Source organism: Haliotis rubra, unplaced genomic scaffold (assembly GCF_003918875.1).
Source record: "Haliotis rubra isolate DU_JTF1 unplaced genomic scaffold, ASM391887v1 Scf565, whole genome shotgun sequence".
Taxonomy (NCBI): Eukaryota; Metazoa; Mollusca; class Gastropoda; order Lepetellida; family Haliotidae; genus Haliotis; species Haliotis rubra.
Genome location: NW_025767263.1, coordinates 398090 through 412306, shown reverse-complemented (window position 1 = coordinate 412306; position 14217 = coordinate 398090). Strand labels below are relative to the sequence as shown.

General features: G+C 41.6%; 1 protein-coding gene and 1 long non-coding RNA gene across 10 annotated transcripts in view; one reads left to right on the top strand and one right to left on the bottom strand.

The window, feature by feature from the left end:
* Positions 1-14217, top strand: part of LOC124254125 (triadin-like) — a 310850-nt gene that overhangs the window by 225664 nt on the left and 70969 nt on the right. The gene's annotated exons all lie outside the window — the stretch shown is intronic.
* LOC124254128 lies at positions 3177-4331 on the bottom strand. The gene is made up of 3 exons (XR_006892396.1): positions 4273-4331; positions 3348-3385; positions 3177-3187 (listed from the first exon to the last, which is right to left on the bottom strand). It is a non-coding gene; the product is annotated as an uncharacterized LOC124254128 (long non-coding RNA).

Sequence of the window (14217 nt, the reverse complement as noted above, 5' to 3'; positions counted from 1 at the left end):
GGCTAAATGCCATAGTTTTTATCCTTAAAGTATTATACTTTTCTTTTATCTATCAACTTCTAAAATGCCAATCAAACATATGAAAAATAATTCCTAAATTATCCCAACATCACAAAGTCGTAGTTGCTGTGATCCTGCTTATGTGACAATACATCGTAATTCTTTAACTCGTTGAGTCTTTGAGTGAGTGAGTATGGTTTTACACCACTTTTACAGGGGCGGATACAGCTTTTTGAGAAAAGGAGGTGGGGTGGGGTGGGGGTGTGCACAGTTCATTTTACATGTTTTCACGAGAGTTTCAATGGTCATTTAATAAACTTTCAGGACAAAAGGGGGTTGTGCAACCCTGCACCCCAAGTCTGGATCTGCCTATGTTTCAGCAATATTCAAGCAATATCATGGCAGAGGACACCAGAAATGGCCTTCACACATGTACCCATGTGGGGAATCAAACCCAGGTCTTCGCTGTAAGTGAATACTTTGACCACAAGGCTAATCACTCGCCATTTGAAAGTTTCAAGTTGAAATCATTAACCAATCTGTGTGATCGATATCGTGAGGTTTTTCGCTCTGAACTACACTGCCAAGTCTGACATCAGATCCACGACATAAAAAAATCAAGGTCTCGGATGAAAAAGCCATATCTAGGAGGTAGCAACTCCCCATGTCTCCAGGAAATGTGTAATTGCATCTGCAAACAGCCATAAAATCAAATTACACACAAGTGCCTCACTTCTCTAGACAAATAACAAGATTGTGAATAAAACATGGAGAATGACTAGGGAACTGGTAGAAATCATGCAATTATGTGCTGAAACTCTTCAGGTTTTAGTTGTCATGGCTGGTATTGACCATACCTAGCAACTGTCACCTCCGACAGCTAGTACCACTCCGTCAACTGAACCTTAAGTGCAGTAATTATCACTTAAAGTTTCTCAACTGTAACTTGGTGGATTTGTTTCCGCCCCTGTGGTAAGCCTGTGTTGTCAGGGTTCCTACTGTAATGATGTGGGTATTGGTCATTTGAAGTTTCTCAACCCGTTTAAAGACGGTCCCAACCCACAAAGCGTTAATAATTTTACGATCTGTTGTAACTCCATAGTTTATCATAGGCTTACAGATGTTGTAGGGCTATAGACTTTTGTGGATCGGCTGGATGGTTTGTTGTTTAACGCTGTACTCAGCAATATTTGAGCTATATAACAACAGTCTGCGAACCTGACGACCCGATTCTGTTAGTTGCCTCTTACGACAAGCATTGGTTGCTGAAGATATATTTTAACCCGGATTCTTGTCATATAACCTATGTAACATCATAAAACCTAAGTTTGTGAGATAATACTTAGTATTTCATTCACACCCTGTCTAAACTCATGTTTGTGAGCGAGTGAGTGAGTTTAGTTTTACGCCGCACTCAGCAATATTCCAGTGGTCTGTAAATAATCGAGTCTGGACCAGACAATCCAGTGATCAACAGCATGAGCATCAATCTATGCAATTGGGATACGATGACATGTGTCGACCAAGTCTGCGAACCTGACGACCCGATTCTGTTAGTTGCTTCTTACGACAAGCATTGGTTGCTGAAGATATATTTTAACCCGGATCTTCACGGGTCTTTGTGGATTGGGACCTAGCATTATGAATGGACAGTCTTATGAATGAATACATTGTCTGGGCCAACTGATACCATCACACTAGTCAAAGACTTACAGTTAGGGGACGCAGTGAGGTAGCCTAGTGGTTAAAGCGTTCACTTGTCACGCGGAAAGCCCGGGTTCGATTCTCTACATGGGTACAATGTGTGAAGCCCATTTCTGGTGTTCCCCCGCCGTGATATTGCTGGAATATTGCAGCGGCGTAAAACCAAACTCACTCACTTACAATTAGGGGTTGTATTTTTCACTGTGTGTATTCACCTACTGCTGGATTCGTTACAGCCTGAGTATCATAAAAACAGGAAATATTAAATTATTATCAATGATAAAGAATCAGTTGTCATGAAGTATGAAATATTAAAATGTGAAAACGTTTACCTTCCCAGTTGAGCTGATCTCATTGTTTCCTGGGCTGAACAGTGAGATCTGGGCCCCTTTCATAAAGCTCTCGTAAGCCAGAAGCATCTCGCATCTCCTATGTTACAGCATAGGACCTCCTAATGTTACAGAAAAGTAACGAGATCTTAGGCTTATGAGAGCTTTATGAAACGGGCCCCAGTTCACTTGACCTGAAGGTTCACCATATGGTGGTCCACGCACTGAAATATTGGTTCAGATAAGAACATGGTTACCGAATCCCAGACACTTTGCCAATAAAACTGCCACAAATTATCAGCAATTATTTATCATTTGCCTCATGAATGCAGCAAAATCAATGATGACGGGAATTAAGCATTGCGAGAAGTCTACGCTGACTGTGTGTCCTTGTGATCAGTATCGTGGAGGCTTATATGGTGTGGTGCTTACTTGTTTGTTTGAGCTGGCAAATCTTTGTTTCATACCCTTGATCCACAGCACCAGGCAGGATAACAAGAAGAACCATCTTTTTAAAGTCCTTTTAAAGACTTGGTTGACACATGTCATTGGTTCCCAATTGCGCAGATCGATGCTCATGCTGTTGATCACTGGATTGTCTGGTCCACACTTGATTATTTCCAGACCGCCACCCTACAGCTGGAATATTGCTGAGTGCGCCGTAATACTAAACTCACTCACTCACTCACTCACTCACTCACTCACTCACTCACTCACTTTACTCACTCACTCACTCACTCACTCACTCACCATTTGGAGAATAGAAGTAAATATGGAATTAAAATAGTCCAAGACAACTATTTAAAAGTGTGCCTGCCAAATCTTTTTATTTAGATGCGAAGAAAATCCCTCCACATGTGATATGTTTTAAAGTCTTGAGACCCAGTCCACCACAGAGCCGAAGAGACTCGTGTATGACACAAATGTTGTCATGTCCATCATGTAAAAGTACTGCCCGATGACAGAAAGGGGTCAGGGTCAAGCCCTGTGATTATGTCGGCTGGTCGTCTTGTCACTGCGGCATGGTATCTCAGTGAGCTAGCACTATAAAACCAGCTTAAGTCTGGGCTAGTACAAGCAGCCGCACATACACACGCATGCACGTCGTCATATGAGCGAAATATTCTCAAGCACTACGTTAAACCCAATTTCACCTCACCTCACCTCACCTCACCTCACCTCACCTTCTGTCTGAGCACAGAGGCACTGTGGCAGCTATAGGGCGGCGGTCTGGAAATAATCAAGTCTGGACCAGACAATCCAGTGATCAACAGTGTGTGAAACTCATTTCTGGTGTTCAGGGTTCAGTTCCACAAAGCGATCGAAGAGCAAAGATGATCGTAACTCCCATACTTTAACATAGACTTATGACTGTCGTAGAGCAAAGATGATCGTAACTCCCATACTTTAACATAGACTTATGACTGTCGTAGAGCAAAGATGATCGTAACTCCCATACTTTAACATAGACTTATGACTGTCGTAGAGCAAAGATGATCGTAACTCCCATACTTTAACACAGACTTATGACTGTGTCGAGAGCAAAGATGATCGTAACTCCCATGCTTTAACACAGACTTATGACTGTCGTAGAGCAAAGATGATCGTAACTCCCATACTTTAACATAGACTTGAGAGAGCAAAGATGACGTAACTCCCATACTTTAACATAGACTTATGACTGTGAGAGCATACTTTAACAAGACTGTCGAGAGCAAAAGAATCGTAACTCCCATACTTTAACACAGACTTATGACCATACTTTAACATAGACTTATGACTATCGTAGAGCAAAGATGATCGTAACTCCCATACTTTAACATAGACTTATGACTGTCGTAGAGCAAAGATGATCGTAACTCCCATACTTTAACATAGACTTATGACTGTCGTAGAGCAAAGATGATCGTAACTCCCATACTTTAACATAGACTTATGACTGTCGTAGAGCAAAGATGATCGTAACTCCCATACTTTAACATAGACTTATGACTGTCGTAGAACAAAGATGATCGTAACTCCCATACTTTAACATAGACTTACGACAGTCGTAGAGCAAAGATGATCGTAACTCCCATACTTTAACATAGACTTATGACTGTCGTAGAGCAAAGATGATCGTAACTCCCATACTTTAACACAGACTTATGACTGTCGTAGAGCAAAGATGATCGTAACTCCCATACTTTAACATAGACTTATGACTGTCGTAGAGCAAAGATGATCGTAACTCCCATACTTTAACATAGACTTATGACTGTCGTAGTGCTGCGATCGCTTTGTGCAGCAGGGCCGAGACCTCTGATTGAAGGGGATGCATGTAATACTGATCTAATCAGTCTCTGGCTGTGTGTTTTATGCCATGTCAGACATGATTTAGAATTAAGGCATCTGTGTCATGGATCGGACAGGCCATCATGTGTGGATCAGTTGTGTTGTATTGTATCATGTAGAGAGTTCCCAGCAGGAAGGAAGTTTTTATCTCAAGGTCAAACTTTTTCAACACTTCATTTTGAGCAGCTTGCACAGGGTAAAGAGGAAAGCATTCTCTAGTTTTCAAAATGTTGAGCTACAAGACATAATATGTCAAACAGGTGCTTATGTACTAATGATTGCGTTCTATTTATTATTTGATGATTTGACTTTGTCCATAATTCTCAGCCGCATTGCTTCACACTGGTGAATAAACTGACTTACACAGTCTGAGTTGTGTAGAAAACATGAAATTACATATAACCATATCCATGGTCAGTGATAATGATGAATTTGATGATGATGATGATGATAATGAAGATGATGATGATAACTGGAAATTTCCCATGTGTGTTTGATTGTCCATTGATGCATGCTAAAAGTGCTAACACCAATAGTACCCAGGCCAATGGATCAGTATGCTTTTAATTTTTTTTCAAACTCCCTGGGAAGTATACAACTCTAAGGAGACAGCACATGGCCATGGCCTCATTATGCATTCTGTTCAAGTCTATTCAGTTTGATATACACTCCAGAATCTGCTCTTGCCAAGATTCCGCGTAATTTCTTTGAAGTGTTTACACAGCCCAGTGAGAGACTTTGTACATGTGCCAAATTTTGCAGTATTTAAACTTTTTTTGTCCAAAATATGGGGTCAGTTATGTTGAAATTGTCACCTTCTTGTATTCGTGGATTGATCATCAGATTGGGGAGTGTATGTCTGTGTTTACACAAACTTTAACTATCTCACTGGTTTGATACATGTGCATTGATCAGCAGATTGGGGAGTGTATGTCTGTGTTTACACAAACTTTAACTATCTCACTTATACATGTGCATCCTGCCATCGATCTGTTCAGCACACTCTGAGTCTGCCGCAAGGGAGCTCATTGGCTAAAATTAAATTATGTCCTATCAAATCGCTGACTATTTTCAGTGCAGGGCAGGTTAAGGCCAAGGTCGACAATGGCAAACGGGCACGACACAATTCTGTTTGCGATGAATAAATGTACGTAAACTCATTATGACAGTGAGATGTAAGTGTCTCCAAAAGAATGGCGACTAGTCGCTGACAGGCGCCATCAGTTCAACATATTTTGGTGAATGTCGTATGTGTATACTGTGAAATAAACAAGAAAATGGGTGAGTTACCGCTACAAATTCTGAGCAGGGATTTAAGCTCGGAATCGAGAAATCACGATTTTTCGAGCTTCCGAAGACCCTAGCTCCCAAAGTACTGCTTCGATTTTTGTGCTGTCTCATTTTGTAGGTAAATCTATTGGCTTGAAATGTGTGCATACTTTAAATGGGATAAATACAGTGAGTATTGTTGAATTCGCCCTGAAACAAACCTGGTGTGTTGACCTCGTTACATCTCTTTCCTTTTATATAGTACTAAGACCCCGTCAGTGACAGTATATACCTTGATGGCAAGTTTTTAGTGTTACAAGCCCTTGTGGCCAAAGATGCACATCACATCTGGGGCACATCACCTATTTGAACTCATTTGGACAAGGATATGGGGTGACGATAATTTGTTGCCATTGCCTGAGTACCCTGAAGCTACAAGTCCCTAGGGACTGGACAGAATAAGTTCTGAGTACCCCATGCTTGAGTCCCTAGGGACTGGAAAGAATAAGTTCTGAGTACCCCATGCTTGAGTCCCTAGGGACTGGACAGAATAGGTTCTGAGTACCCCATGCTTGAGTCCCTAGGGACTGGACAGAATAGGTTCTGAGTACCCCATGCTTGAGTCCCTAGGGACTGGACAGAATAGGTTCTGAGTACACCATGCTTGAGTCCCTAGGGACTGGACAGAATAGGTTCTGAGTACACCATGCTTGAGTCCCTAGGGACTGGACAGAATAGGTTCTGAGTACACCATGCTTGAGTCCCTAGGGACTGGACAGAAATAGGTTCTGAGTACCCCATGCTTGAGTCCCTAGGGACTGGACAGAATAGGTTCTGAGTACACCATGCGTGAGTCCCTAGGGACTGGACAGAATAGGTTCTGAGTACACCATGCTTGAGTCCCTAGGGACTGGACAGAATAGGTTCTGAGTACCCCATGCTTGAGTCCCTAGGGACTGGACAGAATAGGTTCTGAGTACACCATGCGTGAGTCCCTAGGGACTGGACAGAATAGGTTCTGAGTACACCATGCTTGAGTCCCTAGGGACTGGACAGAATAGGTTCTGAGTACCCCATGCTTGAGTCCCTAGGGACTGGACAGAATAGGTTCTGAGTACACCATGCTTGAGTCCCTAGGGACTGGACAGAATAGGTTCTGAGTACACCATGCTTGAGTCCCTAGGGACTGGACAGAATAGGTTCTGAGTACACCATGCTTGAGTCCCTAGGGACTGGACAGAATAGGTTCTGAGTGCCCCCACTTGTCTTCATTGTATACCTTGCTTCCATGTTGATATTTACACTGTATTTGTGAGGGACTGCCAATCTGCTGTCAGTGCAGGGCAGAGCACTGTTCTGTCTCCATTCCACTGTGTCAGTCTATGTGTTTAGGATCTTCATCCATCATCCCTTCTTGGACAATGTCAGCCTTATTTGGGATTCATGGGCCTCACAGTCTGAAGAGATCATGCCTGCATTAAACATTATTATTATTATTATTATAGGATATTTATATAGCGTAGATATCCAGGGAACTAGTGCATGTTCAAGGCACTGGTATTTTTTTCTTGATCATTGGATGTCAATCTCAACAGCACATCATATTATCAATCTCAACTCCTTGGGGAGTACACAACAAATGGAGCCACCTAGGCGCACTGAGTTATTGTGGGGCTTTCTCATCCTAACGAGGTACACATTCACAGCTGGGTGGATTGGGACACATAGATGTGTGCACACACACACACACATGCAACACACACACACGCACACACACACACACACACACACACACACAACACAAGACAAGAAATAACAAGAAAACAGTTGCTGCATGTCAGTTTGACAGCCAACTGTATCAGAGCATATCAATCACAATACACACCTAAGCATCACATTATATCAAACACACCATTCCAGGGAATACACAGACTTTTGAGCCCCAAACAACCATGTGTTGGAAGTAGGGTCTCTCAGTGAGGAATACTCATAATTAAGTCCAGATTCCATCTTGAAAATTTTAAGCCTCTTTTGCCAAATATCCTTCTTGAAAAACTAAATCCCTTTGCCAAATGTCAGCTCCTGAAAAACAAGCTAAATCCCTCCTACACAAAATATGCATGGTGTGAATTTACTCGCAAGAAAGCCATGAATAGTGGAGCCTGCTTTTCTGGAATGTTAAACCTCATCAGCTCAACACATTAGTTCCACAGTGAGGTGATTGTGTAGTGGACTTGCAGAGACTAGTGGACAACTGGCGGTCTGCACCCTCCAGGGGGCAGTGGAAAGATCTCAAGTGTCAACACTCCCATCCTGCAAACATTCCCAAACAATGATAGTCATTAGTGATGTTTATAGGACTTGGAGTGGATGGAGGGAAGGTGTCAGAAATTGGAGAGATCATTTCAGGGGAAAACTATTCATGGAGAAATTGGAAGAACGTAGAGAGACTTCTCGTAGGGTAATGAGATTTTTTTGGGTGGTCATCATCTTTAAAAAATACAGATGTGTGAAGCCCATTTCTGGTGCCCCCTGCCATAATATTGCTGGAATATTGATAAAATTGGCATAAAACCAAACTCACTCACCCACTTAAAAATACAGGTTAACTTCTTTTAAGATTTGAATACACAATTCCTTTTAGAAAGTGGTATCATGTAACATATGTTATATTTGGGGTTACGTTTTCACAGTAAAGTACAGATTTTAATACATTTTTGGTTGAGTCCCTTTCGTGACGTGATTTGAATCCACACTGTCAGAGTGAGGCATCTAATCACCAGCACACAAAGTCAGAGATCTATCCCACTCAGCCACCACCAAAATAGAAGTGTGAAACTGCTAGTCAAGATCACAGACTTTGTGTACCCCTCTGACAAGTGTGTATTGATATGGCTTCCATGGCCAAAGCTATTCATACACAAGGCCTTTTAGAAAGTGGTGAAACGTAACATATGTTGTATTTGGGATTACAATTTCTCAGTGCCAAATGGGACTCAAACCCCAAAAGGACTAAATCTGTAATTTACTGAGAAAAGTATGTGATCTAAACAACCATTTGGCTGAGTGGGTTAGATTGCTGACTGTGTGCTTGCGATTCCGTGCCTGACTTTGACTATGGGTATACATTTGACCACTTCCAACATGGCATTATGTAGTCAGAGTTTTTCGTTGGTTGGTCAACAATATGCCAGCTATATAATAATGTGTCCATTTATATAGCGCCAAACTCCACACTAGGTATTCTCATAGCGCTAACAATCAAGGCACAGCACATTATTACTCTGGATAACCCAAGCTGCCTGTTAGGCGCTAGAAGGTTATAGTCATATGACTTTTTCCACCGGGTACCCATTTTCCTGCTGGGTGAACAGAGACAATTTTGAACAAACTCACTTGCCTAAGGTGAGACCACATGTGTCACATGTGCTATATCGCAGCAGTCTGCAAATAATTGAGTCTGGACCAGTCACTCCAGTGATCAACAGCATGAGAATCGATCTGCTCAATTGGGATATGTTTTTGGTGTCAACAAAGTCAGTGAGCCTGACCACCCTATCCCGTTACTTGCTTCTGCTGATAAGCATGGGTTACTAAAGACCAATTCTAATGAGTTCATAGTTTTTGGCAATAGGCAAGTTCAACTAATAAGTTCAATGTTGTATTTTAATGTTTTGACAAAAAGTACCTTGTTTAACACACACTGAAGTTTAAATTCACACAAAGAATGTGAGATTCTGTACCCCTATTACCACAGTAAGAAGGGTTTTCTTTTAGGTGAGGTGAGGTGAAATTGGGTTTTACGTCGTGTTTGAGAATATTTCGCTCCATGACGACGTGCATGCGTGTGTATGTGTATGTGCAGCTGCTTGTACTAGCCAAGACTGAAGCTGGTTTTATAGTGCTAGCTCACTGAGATACCATGCCGCAGTGAAGCATGAATACCCCACTCAGACACATTATACTGACTCCGAGCCGACCAGTCCTTGTTGTACCCATTAATGCCGAGCGCCAGGCAGGGACCAACAAGTACCATATATATTGGTATGACGCGGCCGGGCATCGAACCCGCGACCTTCCGCTCTCCGGGCGGAAGTTTTCTTTTCGGTTTCATGAAGAAAAGTTTCATCTCATGGTTGCAAACCCTCTGCTAAAGGTTTCCATCTTGCAACTCACAGCACAGACAACATGATTCTAACTTTACATGATATAGAAGAATGATGACAAGTTTTATGGATGTACAACTTCTTTTGTTGTGAAAGGCGATCACATGATTTAGAAGAATGATGAAAGCGATCACTTGCTCTACAACGACATTAGAATCTATGTTGAAACATTGCCTTTCACAATAAAAGAAGTTGTATATCCATAATAATTGTCATCAGTCTTCATCAACTCAACTTCTATAATGCCTGAGAAGACTTACATGATTTGTCAAATTAGAATTTCATGGCATAAGATCCTAGAATTTGAGCCCTCAAGCAATAACACAGTAGCTCCTGAATTGTTTTTGTGTCTTCAAGTTTCTTATAAAGGTTTCATCTCAGGCCAGTTTTAACATTTCTTTAGATTTTCAACACTGCAGCCTCACAACAGAAGCATTGAAAACTGACTTCTGACTGTTGACATGGCCCCTCAGTGACTGATGTCTTAAGTAGAAGGGTAAAGACATCTCACAACACAATAGTTAGATTACAGGGGATATGGACAGAAGAGGGGCACCTGCTAGGGGCTCCACCTGCAGCACATCCTCTCAAAGCTCCAGAGTCTGGAGATAAAGACACTAAAGCCTTCTGATGTTGTTCCCAACCAATGAATGGTCGGGCTGAGGGTGATTGTTCATGAAAGTAGAAGATCTTCACATTTCTTCAAACTTTCCAATTATTTTTAAAGATAATCTAGTTCAGTTTCTGTTTTCATGGTCTTTGGTTGTCTGTCCTGCTGGAGGAAGAAATTATTTGGCTGAAAATTTTGGGTTTTTAATCTCGCTAGGATTGTTTTTAAAAAGTGACATAGTACAGTGGTGGCATGTATTTGAGTGGGTCTGATTAGTGTCTCCGATCAATGGTTTAATCAGATTGACTTTTCTGGGTGATTCTGAATGGGATGGAGTTAAATTAATGGATAGGTTTTAAAGGATGAGGTTGGATGTTTTTTGTTTCTCCCAGTTTGGATTTATGTTGGTGATGGCCTGAAGTGAGTGAGTGAGTGAGTGAGTATGATTTTACCCCACTTTTAGCAATATTCCAGCAGTATCACGGTGGGGGACACCAGACACCATTGTACCCATGTGGGGAATCAAACCCGGGTCTTCAGCGTGACAAGCGAACACTTTAACCACTCAGCTACCCCACCGCCCCAGTCTGAAGTAATATTAGTCTTGAACATTTCATTGAGTAAATGAGTTGAGTTTAACATCAACCTTCATTTTAGATTCTTGCTGACTACAGCACAAAACAAAATTCACTCTCTTCCTTCCAAGTCCATAGCTTGAAAATTGCTTCATTGACAGACAAACCAAATCTCGAGCATAATGTATGACTTCAAATTGCCACCGTCAGATTCAGCCGTGGAAAAGCCAATGGGTACGGATCCAAAGGAAGTTGCCCGACTTGATGTCGTAGCGATCAAAGTCCCAGCTCAGCCTCAGATTGATTCAGCTAATGGTTGACATTGATCTCATGATTAACCCTCCACTACGGGCAATCAGGCTTAAGCAACACTAGTTCTCAACCAAATACTCACATTGCTCCGGCCCAAATTAAAAACAGATTCCTAAGACCAAAGAAATTAGGGTGGTCAATTTGTGTGTCTGAGCGAACTGGGATTCTCATCGCCAGGTCAGGCTGTGGATTTTTGTGGTTAATGGTGTAATTGGAGTAAATCGGAGTTGTTTAGAAGAAGTCTTTTGATGGTTTTATGATTTTGGTAATTGGATGTTATGAAGGCTGGTTTTGTGTTGCTTTTGTATGGACGATTTGGCTTGTGAAGGAAATCATTTCTTTCTGACTGTCTGTTGCCGGCAATTGGGCAGATTGTTGTTTGAGTTATTGATCTGTTATCACAGATGTTTTCTCTTTCATGGACTGTTAATCCATAAGTCATGTTTGGCAAGAGTCTTCTTTTCAAGATCACACTAGAAATATCCTTGCCTTCTATTTGACAAACCTCACAGGTTCTTTATGCCAGTTAGTGTGTGTATATTATGGTGTCTGCCTGACGAACAAGTGATTGATATGGTGAGGAACTTTCTGGGCTCTTTTGATAAGTTGACCCGTGAAGGTCCGGGTTAGAATGAACCTTCAGTAACCCATGCTTGTCGTAAGAGGAGACTAACGGGATCGGGTGGTCAGGCTCGCTGACTTGGTTGACACATGTCATTGGTTCCCAATTACGTAGATAGATGCTCATGCTGTTCATCACTGGATTGTCTGGTCCAGACTCGATTATTTACAGACCACCGCCATATAGCTGGAATATTGCTGAGTGCGGCGTAAAACTAAACTCACTCACTCACTCACTTTTGATTAGTTGAAATGCTATTAAACCCAATTACCCCACAATGTATTCAGCCACCTTACTGGACACCTTGTCTGTTCTGGATCCTCCCAAGCTAGTGATTAATGTAATAAGAAATATTCCATGCATCTGTTTGGTAAGGTGAAACACTGTCAACCCACCCGCTTGGCTATCAGTCTATTGAGCCTTCTTGTACAATGAGGTTGCTTGATACTGTTCTCTCCTGGCGTTCCCACATGGCTTACCAAAACCCACTCACTCACAGATCAGCTATACACTATGCATTTTCTACATCAGTATACATTTAAATCTATGTTAAATTGCAAACAGTATGGACATGGGCATTTGGTCAGTCTGGTCAGTAGATCAATAACTCAGTAGCTAGGGTCAGTAGATCAATAACTCAGTAGCTAGGGTCAGTAGCTCTGTTTAATCAGTAGCTTAGTCCGGTCAGTGGCTTAGTAGTGTCAGTAGCTCAGACGGATAGCTGTAAAAAAAGGAAACTTTCAAGTTTACATAAATTCAACTGTTTTCAACTGTTTAAGAAGTGGTAGATTTTTGTATATCTAATAGGAACATGTGGGTTTGGAGATATCATTGGAGACATTTAGGTCACCATGGTGATCACCATAACCATTACATCACGTCTTACAGTATAGGTTGTTGTGGACTGATTTCTCCAAGGATCCCAGGGGGGTAATGCAAAGAGTGCATAAAGAGCTTTCATATTTCAGACAATATCCAACCTTTGTTCGGATTTCCAAGCTTTCAACTGAGTGTGCACACACTTTTTGAAAAGTCGAAGTGCACTAATGGCCAAATCATTTGAGAATGAATTTGCGTGTTAGTCCAAAAAATATTCAATTTATGAGCTTGATATTTTGTTAGAAATATGTCATAAAATGAGTTACCCGTGTTTATATAAATCAGGATTAGCACGCTAAGCCGATGTGGATCACTGGGAATTCTGAGATAGTTTGTCCCCAGGAACCTAGCTGATCATAAGAGGTGACTTATTGGATGGAATGGTCAGGCTCAATGGCTTGGTTGATAGCGTGTCATCTCGTCAACTTTCCTCAATTAACAACTTTGTCACTACTCCAGTAGATGGCGCCAATCACGTCAGCCCGGAGGATGCTCTGGTCTGTCATTACCTGTCCCTAGTTTTTGTATGGCCACCTTCTACAAACAATGCTGTGTCTACAATGTCTGCAACATGATGATGTGTCCAGGAATGCTGAAGTTGTTTTGGTTTTATTTATTTGCGTGCATGCGTGCGCGCGTGCGTGCGTGCGTGTGTGTTACTGAAAGTCATATCCGGATTGTGAGATACAGACTATATTATTTACAGACTGAAGTAATATAGCTGCATATTGCTGAGTGTGATATTAAACAACAAAGTATGTTTCTTAGTTGCCTCACAACCATTCACTTACAACCACTCATGAATCTGCCGTTCTTTCACAATCATTCACTCACAACCCATCATTCACAACCATTCACTCATAACCATTCTCTCACAACCAATCGCTCACAACCATTCACTCACAACCATTTTCTCACAACCAATCGCTCACACCCATTCACTCAAATATTTTCTCACAACCATTCACTCACAACCATTTTCTCAAACATTGATTCACAGCCATTCACACACAACCATTCTATCACAACCATTCGCACACTATTCACTCACAACCATTCAGTCAAAACCATTTTCTCAACCATTGATTCACAGCCATTCACTCACAGCCATTCTATCACAACCATTGATTCACAACCATTCACTCACAACCATTCTCTCACAACCATTCACTCACAACCATTTTCTCAAACATTGATTCACAGCCATTCACACACAACCATTCTATCACAACCATTCGCACACTATTCACTCACAACCATTCAGTCAAAACCATTTTCTCAACCATTGATTCACAGCCATTCACTCACAGCCATTCTATCACAACCATTGATTCACAACCATTCACTCACAACCATTCTCTCACAACCATTCACTCACAACCATTTTCCCAACCATTGATTCACAGCCATTCACTCA